This window comes from Pygocentrus nattereri, chromosome 30 (assembly GCF_015220715.1).
Source record: "Pygocentrus nattereri isolate fPygNat1 chromosome 30, fPygNat1.pri, whole genome shotgun sequence".
Classification (NCBI taxonomy): Eukaryota; Metazoa; Chordata; class Actinopteri; order Characiformes; family Serrasalmidae; genus Pygocentrus; species Pygocentrus nattereri.
In genome coordinates, this window is record NC_051240.1 from 17,058,472 (window position 1) to 17,070,758 (window position 12,287).

A 12,287-nucleotide genomic window follows, 5' to 3' on the forward strand; every position below is an offset into this window, starting at 1 on the left:
CGACCTGTCCAGGGTGTATCCTGCCTTCCTCCCAAAGACTGCTGGGATAGGCTCCAGCACCCCCCCGCGACCCTGACGGAGGAGCGGATTAGTAAATGGATGGATGGATGGTCAGATGATCAAAGAACACGGAGAGAGCATTGTGGCATCACTTTATCTGAGGGACGTTGGAGGGCAGATGCTTACATTTGTGTGTATTTGAGTGTCTTTTATTTAATAAACCGAAGGAAGGTATGAATGCCCTGTTGGCTTCTCAACTGCATTCCTTATCAGTGCTGAAGACCGGCCAGCATGGGTATGAACAGCACATCTTTTGAGGGTTTGGAATAATTTCAAAAGGATAAAAAGTGTTATTCAGGTTTTTCAGCTCTACAGCGAGGCCAGCTGTACAAGCATGTTGAATTAGCATGAATGTTTGGTCAATGACACATCTATATTTTTTACAGTTTGGACAGAAATATGTAAATGTCTGATCTTCACACCACATGTTTATTGAAGTGTATCATGGCATGAACAAAGGAGATATCTAAGGTCCTCAGAAGAAGAGTTGTTGATGCTCATCAAGCTAGAAAAGGTTACAAAAATCATCTCTGGAGTTTGGACTCCACCGATCATAGTCACATAATTTGTGTAGGAAATAAAGGACATTCAAGACCACTGCTACGCAGCCCAGGAATGGTCAACCAACACAGATCACACCAAGAGGAAGGTGTGTAATAGTCAGCAAGGTCACAAAGGAACCCAGGGTAACTTCTAAGCAATTAAAGGCCTCACAGTGGCTAATGTTAATGTTCATGAGTCCACTATCAGGAGAAAACTGAACAACAATGGAAAAAAACTGCAAAACCTTATCCCATCTGTGAAACATGGTGGTGGTAGTATTTGTGGTAGCTTGCCATCATTGATGGAACAATGAATTATGCCAGCAAATTCTGAAGGAAAATGTCAGGACATCTGTCTGTGAGCTGAAACTCAAGACAACGTGGGTCATGCAGCAAGACATCAACCCTAAGCACACAAGTCGTTGTACCAAAGAGTGAGTAAAGAAGAATAAAGCTGATGTTTTGGAATGGCCAGGTCAAAGTCTTGACATTAACCCTGTAGAAATGTTGTGGAAGGACTGGAAGCATCATGGGAGGAAACCCACCAATATAACAGAGCTGAAGCTGTTTTGTGTGGAGGGGCTACAGTTCCACCAAGCCGTTGTGCAGGACTCATCAACAACTACCAGAAACACTTAGTTGCAGTTATTGCTGCACAAGAGGGTCACACAACATAATAAAAACAAAGGTTCTCATACTTTTGCCACTCACAGATATTAAATATTGGATACATTTCCTCAATAAATAAATGACCAAGTCTAATATTTTCATCTCATTTGTTTAATTTGGTCCTCTTTATCTACTATTGGGACTTGCATAAAGAATCTGATGAAGTTTCAGGTCAAATTTATGCAGAATGCAAAAATCATAAAGGGTTCAAAAACTTTGAAGCACAGCTGTATATTGGATTTTGTGACATTACTAAATGAAAGAGTTCTGTTTTTCTGCTTTCCATGAACTGGAGGGTAAAATAATAATAATAATAATAATAATAATAATAATAATAATAATACATTTTATTTAGAACACACTACATTTGAAACAAATCTCAAAGTGCTATATCATAAAAACACCAGTATAAAACAGCATAAAACCAATCAAGTTCATTAAGAATCATAAGTTCTGCTAAAAAGAATTTTTTAAATTTAAAATTTTTAAAAAGAATTCTTTACATTTTTTTAAAACTATCATTTGTCTGTTCTTCCAGGTAAAAGATTGATTTTGAAACAAATGTTTACAAACTACAAACTAATTTGGAAAAAAGGAGGAACATTCAGTTTTAGATGAGACTGTTTTCTCTCTCTTCAGATACCATTTTGGAGATGTTGGAGAACATCAGAACTCAAGAATGCACTGTGTGTCTCATCGCTGTCCAAAGAAAAAAGTATTTCCAAAATGGACCAATAGAATTTTGCAGCATGTCTCTTGGTCTTATGTCCAATCAACATTTTTTTATTGGTCCAATGTAGAGATGAAAGTTTAACATGACGATTATAGTCACTGGAATGATCTCAGGTATCGGTGTTATTTTAGTTAAAATGTTAAAATGAAAATTTTCTGAAAGTTCTGACATCATTTCACCAATGTTTTATATTGAAAATCGTTCATAAAATTAGCCACACTAAGCAATTTTTGTTTGTATAAATGTTAAAAAAAAACAGCCAATACTTCACGTGAACATATGAACACCGGATCAGCTTTAAAGGTGGCACCATGTGGCCATGAGAGGTCCAAATGGTTCAAACATGAGAGCGGTCAAACTTTTTTATTGCGCTTTTAATGTTAATTCAGCACAGATTCAGCTTAATATCACTACTATCCCCTGATAAGCTGATTTAGGCTATCTAAACATACTAATGGTTCTTTTCAGTGGTGGTGACTGTGGAGAATGGGACGTGGCCGAGCAGCGAATGCAGGACAGAGAAGCCGGTCGGGCTGAACCAGCGGGCTGAGCAGCAGATGATATTCACCTGTGCCTTGTTTCTGCCAGCATCTCTTCCCTCAGTAGGTGGCAGAGCCCAGACAGAGGAGACATGTGAAGGTGTGAGAGCAGAGGCGAGGAGAGCTAAGCTGAGCTGAACTAAAGAAAAGAAAGAAAGGACTGAAAAGTCCCAGCGAGCGTCTTTTCTTAATTTGTCTGTGGGCTGGAAAGCCGAGTGGTTGTGTATAAATAAAAAAGAAAAGCTCTCCATCTCCACGTCTGCCCCCGGCGTCCGCCCTTCACCCATCCTTAAAGTTGTCATTGTAACATTTTCCAGTAAGGATACGTAGAATATCAAACTCTGCTACCTGTAGTTTTAATGCGAGGCTTTCTATTTGCCTCAGTTCCCATTCCACCTTAAATGGTGCAGCAGTTACATTCTACCACCTCAGGCACTATTATAACTGCTGTGCTATTTAAGGTGGAACTGGATCACTTGAACAAGAAGCTGACTTTGTAGTTTTAATGCTGGAAGGCTTTTTTAATTGAGGTGACTTAAGCAATCAGAATGTGCTGCCTGGAGTTTCATGTATGGAGCGATGATACGGAAGGGCAATTTGACAAGATAGCCTTGGAATAATTGATCAGAGCACATTGGCTGTAGAGGGTTGAGATGACAAAGAGGCTGATTTTCTTTCTGCATGTTCTGCAGACAGGGAGACCATCTTCAATCAAGCCCCCCTCTGCACTCTCATAAAAACCAAAATACAGCCGCACGTCGGACTCAGTCCTTGCAGAAGGCTGAGAAAACTGCGGAGCGCCAGCTTCTGGTATGTCAAGACAAATCCATAGTGCCTACTGCACCTACATGCCTGCATCTGAGAGACCAGTGGTAAATTTGGTTGGTGCTGGTTTTATTGATAATGAAATGGTAACACCAACCGTCTGTAATCGTATCATGGTTTACCATTAAACTGATAACTGCTTTATCTCCACTTTATCAGCTCCACTTACTGTATAGCTGCACTTTGTAGTTCTACAGTTACAGACTGTAGTCCATCTGTTTCTCTGATACTCTGTTACCCTGTTCTTCAGTGGTCAGGACCCCCATGGACCCTCACAGAGTAGGTATTATTTGGGTGGTGGGTCATTTTCAGCACTGCAGTAACACCGTGTGTTAGTGTGTGTTGCGCTGGTCTGAGTGGATCAGACACAGCAGTGCTGGAGTTTTTAACCACCTCAGTGTCGCTGCTGGACTGAGAACAGTCCACCAACCAAAAACATCCAGCCGACAGCGTCCTGTGACCACTGATGAAGGACTAGAGGATGACCAACACAAACTGTGCAGCAGCAGATGAGCTGTCGTCTCTGACTTTACATCTACAAAGTGTACTGACAAGGTAGAAGTGTCTAATAGAGTGGACAGTGAGTGGACACAGTGTTTAAAAACTCCAGCAGCACTGCTGTGTCTGATCCACTTGTACCAGCACAACACACTAACACTAACTCACCACCACCACATCAGTGTTACTGCAGTGCTGAGAATGATCCACCACCCAAATAGTACCTTCAGGGTCCTGACTACTGAAGAACAGGGTAACAGAGTATCAGAGAAACAGATGGACTACAGTCTGTGTGTGTATACAGCAGTTTATACTATATAGTTTATTACATTATATAAATCTATGTATATGTCACTGCAGTCATTATGACTCTTTGCAATCCACCTGAAGTGCAAGTGACCCATCAAGTTCATGCAGCTTCTTTTTTCAGTCACTACAAAATCATCTCTTCTCCTCACATCTGGCCTTTGCTATTAAGGGGAGACATGAAACCCTTGTGTCCTTGTCCAAGTGCTTCAATGTACCAAATCCTGTTAGTCATGGATTTATGCTCACACTGACCCCTGTCCTCAGTGTCTGGTCATGCACCAGCAATTATACCTGTATGTATTGGTCAACTCCTTTGTTGACGGCCCATAAATTCATATTGCATCGATTAACTTTGTTATGCATCTTCGTTCCATCTGACGTTCAGCTGCAACACTTAACCCAGCAAGTACGCCGTGCAGCATTCCATCACATAAACATAGCAGCAGGTCACTATCGGCCTTTGTTTCAGAGATTGATTCAATGAGGCAATAACGTTTCAACGTATGATTCATACAACATGATTCATTAAGGAATAAGGGTTCCTAATATAATAGGTCTTGGGTTCACCCAAGGTCACACTGCAAAGAGCAACTAACGTACAATGTTTTTAATCTAATTTAGAAGACGTGCTTTTAAATCTGTCTTGTGTGTGATTTTACTGATTTACGACCTGTTTAAAAGATTATTTATATCCAGGAGGTAAAACGGCCAGGTTTTACTGGGGGCAACATGGGGTTTTTGGCTTTCTTTTACCCACACATTCCAGTTTCAGGTACATTCTCAGGTTAAATTCATATATATTTTATAATCAACTAATAACTACTTAAATCTAATGTTTTTTTTATTGAAATACAAAACCAACATGTGTTTCTTCATTGAAAACTGGCACTCATCTGTGATGGATACCACAGCGTGGGTTCAGAAATACTTTGAGAAGTTGTCAATAAACAACGTCCACAAATACAAGACTAGACTGCACTATGCACAGTGGAAGTCTTGAGTCAACCGCATCCAGAAACGCTGCTTCTCTGGGCCCGAGTTCATCCGAAATACACTGATGCACAGGAAAGGTGATGCAACACAGTGGTAAACATGCTCCTGTCCCAACCTTTTTGGAACATGTTGCAGGGATCAAATTTAGAATGACCATATATTTACAAAAATCTTTGAAGATCATAAGGTGCAAGCAACAAATTGTGTTTTTGTACCGTTTTCAATTTATTGCAGGTTGAAAAAAAAATTAAATAATCACTGCTTTCAGTTTTTATTAGCATATTACACGCTGCCCCACCTTTTTGGAATTGGATTTGTACTAAGACATTTCAAGAGCTGAAGTTGGGAATGTTTTTTCTTAGAAGCTTAACATTAACTTACATCAGAGGTCCATTTTTTGATAAAGCCCCGTTCAACGTGGTTTGGATTTTTTGCATTATTGGTAAAGATATGCTGCAGTAAAAAGCTTTCACTGGTGTACTTGTTACATGTAGATGTATCTAAATTAACACCACTTAATAGTAGATAAATGCTCCAAAGCTGCCGTCTGTTCATAGCTGTGTGGGCGTGTCAGGATGCGAAATGATTGACAGTGGCATCTCCACGGCAACCTTAATAATGTGACTCCAGTGACAGGGATGAGTGACATCACTACAGTTGACAATAGCCACGAGCTTTGGAGGAAAAAAGTTATAACACTGCACCGCATGATGCTTTGAGAGACTTACACATAGAACCTCCAGCAAAACTGGATGTTAAATGTAAAAAAATAACACCCACAGAAATATAGAAATAAATAAGAATGAATACAAACAACTTGGGGTACTTGAATACTTATGTGCTGATCTGTCTGCTGAACCTGCATGAGAAACTCTTTAATCAGAGGATTTTTGTTTCTGGCCTTTATGAACTTCTTATGGTAATAAAGTCATTTTCATTTCATTATTTCAATTATGTTTACACTCTGACTCAAAACCAGTGCATGCCATTACATAGCAGGGATGTGGGGCAGGTACTCGAGTGCTCAGTTAACAAGTTGACGTGTCAGTATTCGAATACTGAAATCACTGTTCGGGAACTTGGTTTCAACACAGGAGGGTGGAGAAAATACCGAGACTGATTCAAGGATAGACCCACTATTTTTTAATGACGCAACTGTAAAATGTTACAGCTTTGCTTGTATTTGAAAGTGTTTACAGTACTGTGAGAAAGTTTTGGGCATCTAAGCAAATGTTTAACCAGTTGACCTCAGCAGTGAGTTTATCACAATATACATTAGAATAAAGTCATATTCATAATTCAAATAAACAGAAAAACAATAAAAAGTAACAAGAATTTCTTGGGTCCATATTTTTCCTGGACGCCTTCACAGCCGCCACAGAGACTCGTTAATATCATCAATTACATCATGAGCTCAATTTACTGAGCACTGATTGGTCAAACCAGGAGCTGCTTTTTAACTACATATAATACTGGACTTCCTCCAGGAGAGGCCTGGAAATGGGTAAACAAACACAGAAATATCCAGAAAATCACTATTTCTTATATATATATATATATATATATATATATATATATATATATATATATATATATATATATAAAATCATTATTCATTAATATTCTATACATTTTGTTTATTCAAATATTAACATTTTCTCTGCAAATAAACACAAACTACACAAATAAACAGATTTTGAAAATGTGTCTTGGGTGCCTAAGACTTTCACACAGTACTGTATATTACACTGTGCCACTCTGAGACATGGATGCCTAAACATGAGCTTTTCGTCCAGTATGTGTTGGTAAGCATGTGACTGTGAAAGCAGAGGTAGTGTGGCTTTATTGCTGGTGTTAGCTAGGCCCCGAACCAGAAGAAATGCCTCTCTTACAAGCAAACATGTTGGCACAGTTGAGAAAATACCTTGTGTAAGACGAGTCTTCAGTAGTATCCAGTGTTCTAGCAGTTAACGAGGCATCCGCTTTTACTCGTCCATCATAAAAATGACATTTCCCATGGCACTGGGGCACTAAAATGCTTTCTAATGCATTCGTCTGCCTGCTGCTACATTATTGTGCTACTGATTTTACAGCCTCGGAACACCAATCACTCAAAAGAGCCTCCAGCCATGTGTCAATTCAGCCAAAGTACTAAAGTATTTTCTTCTTTACCCGAACAGGACATCAGTTTATTAACCTTTGTGGATGCTTGAATATTAAAATTGGCCTGTGGTTGGATTTCAACAATAACAGCTGGGCTTTTTTGAGGAGTCGTTATGGAGTCCCATTGCATTCTGAAATACTGCGCTTTCTTGAGAGCTTAATGCTTGTAAGTTTCATATTCACAGAGGTAGTGAAAGCAAACGGCATGCTGTCCCAGAATGTCTCAGACATTTATAAGGGGCATACAATGATAACCAGATCATTCAAAGAGCAAGCTTACTTTCTTTAATTTTGGTAAAAACGATAAATAATGATGCTTTCGATCCCAACCACATATTTGGCAGTCACCTTTTAATATTGGGTCACTCCCTAGAACAAGGATACACTGATACACATTGTCACTGATTCAGTGCACCACATTTATGAAGCGGCAAAAGCTATTAGAGTACTAACAGCATCCCCTTGTGGAGAATCCTCAGCCTGCTAAACATGAGTGAGTGAGTGAAAGGTAAAGGTTTTTAACCACAGTTTAAATTTACTCCCTTGTCCAATGAGTTCATATATGGAAATTAGACTGCAAAAAAGGCCCATTCTGAATGTATTGTGCAGCGCTTTTCAGTTTTTGACATAATTTATAAATGCCCTTTACATTGTGCATAAAATGTATGATGAATGGACCAGATTAAATGTGTCAAAGTTACAGTCTGGTTCCATTGGCTTACATTGAAAATAAAGTATGTTTTTTCCTTCTCCTGTAAATTTACCATTTTGGAGATTTTGGAGATTGGTTTTGATCCAACAGCAGCGATATACACCAATACAGCCTAAAATTGTTTAGTTCTACTTATTCAAACTGAAGTGATAAGGAGTGTTTCGGCCCAGACTGCTTCTGGAGTGAGACACAACACAGGACAACCAATCAAAATGGAGATCATTTACATACATCAGTATTAAGGGACAGTATAGAGAAAGTCACATACGCAGTCTTTCTAATTCTGAAGGATGAAGAGCAGTTAGAAAATTGTCAGTCACACCTGTTTAATCTATATAATATATGCGTTTGAGATGTTTGGGCTGTAAACACGTAGCAACAGTGACCTGTTGGCAACTATGGCAACAAGGCTGATCCTTATTTCTTCACTTTTACTTTCTTAAACACAACATTAAATAAAATGTTGAGTGGAAAGAACTGAAGAATTTGAAGTTTGGAACCACAAAATGATTGGTTTTCTTACAGCAATTACTTGAGGTGGATTCTGAATTGCTGGTTACTGCAGTGAAACTCAGGCTCTGCTACTTCTCGCAATCATGTAACAGAAAGAGGGGGAGGTTTTCAAATTGAACACAGAGTAGTATTTTATGTTGTGCACTTTTGTTGTGGAAGACCAAACAACATCAAACAGTTCTTGTTCAGTTCTGTAGGCTCTGATTTTTACTTTGAATGACAGGTCATTTCAGGTGCCCACAGAAAGTTATGCCACCTGGTTTATATCCATTCCACATTTTATGTGCACACAAATGGACAGAAGAAATTCTTTGAAGTCAACCTGAAATCAAAACCAAACGTTTATCATGTTTGTATATGTCTTTAATCGTTCCAATGAAAATTCTGCTGATTTTGCCAAATTTCAGATTACTCCTATGGTTGAGATGTCAACCAAGGGTATCACAATATCTAGAATAAAAATCTACTGATTTTATTTACTATCCAAAACCATCAAGAATGATAGAAACCCAATACATAAATCTTACAAAAATGGGACAGTAGGAAAACAAACAGAAACGGAAACAAGGATACAAGGAAAATGGTACAAAGACAAGATATTTAAGGTTTCAACTAACTGACTTTATAGTTTTTTGTATATATACACATTCTTAATTGGATGCTACACAAAAAGGTGGGACAGGGCATGTTTACCACTGTGTTACATCACCGTTCCTTTGAACACTGTTCAGTAATTGATTGAGAAGTGAGGACACCGATTATTGTAGGTGTGAAAGTGAAATGTTTTCCCATTATTGCTTGATTTAACACTTCATCTACTTGACAGCCAGTCGAATCTGCCATATATTGCACTTCAATGCATCAAAAATAGCCAAAGGTTTTCAATGGGAGACAGGTCTGGGTTGCATATGTAGGCCTCAGCTTTAATGGAGCATTCACGGGTGTGCAAGCCATGCATTTACACATCTCTGTACCATGACAGATGCTTTTGAACTTTACACCGGTAACAATTGAAATGGTCCTTTTCCACTTTGGCTATTATTTCCAAAAACAATTTGAAAGGTGGACTCATCAGACCACATTGCACATTTCTCCTTTGTGTCAGTCTGTCTTAGATGAGCTTCAGAGAAGTTGGCAGCGTTTCTGGATGTTATTGATTGGCTTTCTCTTTGCATAGTAGAGTTGCAGCTTGCATTTGGGAAAGTAAAATAGAAAGCAGTGATTGGTATTTTTTCTCTTCACCTGTATTATGTTAAACGTACAAAAACACAATGTTTGATGTTCCACCTTATGAGTTCTTCTGTTACTGTTACAAAATCTTTTTTGTATTTGATTGTGATTTGATGTGTGGTGCTCGCTATCACCAGCAACAGGAATTTAAAAAAATGTGGATGCAATGAAACGTATTTCCTGGAAAAAATGAAGTAAAGTTAGTTAACGGGTTCAATCTTAAGCACCTTTAGAGTTGAGATATAGCTACTTTCTGTTTTTCAGTGATGCACACGTTTTCAACGAGTAAGGTAACCTTAAACAGCCTAATAAGTTAAATAATTTCAATTAAACTGACTCTACTTTACTTTTTAGAGTTCAGTTCCTTCTCAATTTAGTTAAGTTAATTTGAATCAGCCTGGTTAGGTTAACCTCGCATTTAATGCACTTTGCAAATAGTCATCTGTGAATACATAAGTAAAAAAAAGTTAAGTTCTGGTTTGCAGTGCGAGTTTGTTGGGTCCAACATTTTTCACTAGAAAGATCCTCTGAATTACAGGTTAGTTTAGCAGTGATAATGCGAATAACTCTGACGCACTGAAATGACCCTGCAGTTCTACTGTTTAACTTAGATGCTGCAATATGACCTCTGCTACTCAAACGGTAGGCTACTACTGCCAAAGCAACTATTACCTTTAACAAGCCTTCAGGTTTGTGCAGGGTATTTTAGGGAGGTTGCCAGTCTTATGATGTCAATTCAGTGCAGCAGTGTTAGCTTGCATGTTGCAAAAGTCGCATTTTGACTACTTACTGACCTCGTAGTGACCAGAGACAGCTGGAGAAAAAACGCCCATACAGCAAACATATCAGATTTGGAACATTTTAGTTTACCACAGGGCCTGATAGCATTTTCAAAAAGCTTAGACCCAGAGCCCCTAATATGAGCATGACACCGACTACAAAATGACAACACTCTGTGATCTATGAGACACTAACTGTAAATGACCCTTTAAGAAAACATTGCGGCAAACAAGTCAAACCAGAGATTTAATATTCAGGAAGACTTACGCATCTGGCCAAAGACATAGGTTGCAAAGACATGACATAAACAGCAAGGACATCAGACTGGTCAATAACTAGGCCGGCCTGTAGCCATAGCCTAAGTGTTGCAGGACATTGGAGTATTGACTGTATGGTTATACTAAGTGATCTCAGCTATTGGCAGATTCATCCGTTTCCTGCTGTATGAAGCCAAAGTCAATGGAATTGAAACTCTTGCTGTACAGCAGGCTGCAAGCACTACTTTGCTGTATCAGAGTAGCAGCTGCACATGAATGCTGGGTCCTTAAAAAGAAATTCCACAGATTTAGCTAAATTTCTGCATAAAGGAGCGAGTTTGAGTTTGAAAGAAATATTCACAGCGATGGTAATTGGGCCCGGGAGTCTGGCGCACAGGAATGTACAGAAAGTCATTACATGAGATGGTTTGAACACACTGCCTGATATCTCAGGGTCGAAGTTAAATGTATAATCATCTAGGATAAATGTAGGAACATGTACAACAAACAGTGATTAGACAATACATACAGTCAACCACACACCAAAACATTATGCATTAAGTAATCAAATATAAGAGTATTTGTTTGTCATTATTATGGGCCTTTGATAGCAAGTTCCAGATGAGAGAGTATGAGATGAGAGAGGTGACTATCCAAATGAGGCCTGGTACATTGTTATGGCTTCATAAAGTACATGTAAAAATATATTCTCTGAACCCATAACTGTTCACAAAGAACCTCTATTTTTCAGATTTAACACTACTTTACACTTATTAACATTACATATAAAAACTCAAAAGACGTGGTGGTTTTGTTTTATATTTGTTTGTATTAAGCCATATTTTATGTTATAGGCGCTGTGACTCCTGGTTTCTATCATCACCACCATAAAGAAGTCAGTAATGTTCTTTACAATGGTCCCTGTTGACATTAAGCAAAGCCTGAAAAACTGGTGAGAGAGCAGGGCACCGTGATGATTATGCATTTGATTGGTGAACAAACATGAGCTCAGTGTATCATGCTGCCTCTACTGTTACCTAATCCTAATACAGCTGATCCAGCCAATCGCAGCCTACTGAAGACGTTTAGAAGGATTTCACCTATTTAACTTTAATTTATTTCATTTTATTTTATGCATAATTCTATTATGAAGTCATTCCTAAGAGTTTGCTGTGAAATGCTCAGTTCTAGAAAAGCTTGTTGGTGCTGATAGGAAACCCATTTCTAAAGCTAACTAAGAGCTAGCTGCTTTATAATAGTTTAAAAATAAAATAATAAAAAAAATTTAAAAATAAAAATGTGTGACATTTTGGCCTAAAATGTTGTTGTTTTTTTATCTATTCATGGTAGCAGGTATTCATCTATTTATCTATTCAGTCGCAAGGCTGTTTCCCTAACCTCCAGCACACGACTGCCCCAAAATATTAAACTTTTTACTGTTTTGTGTGTTGCAATAAGGTCGCA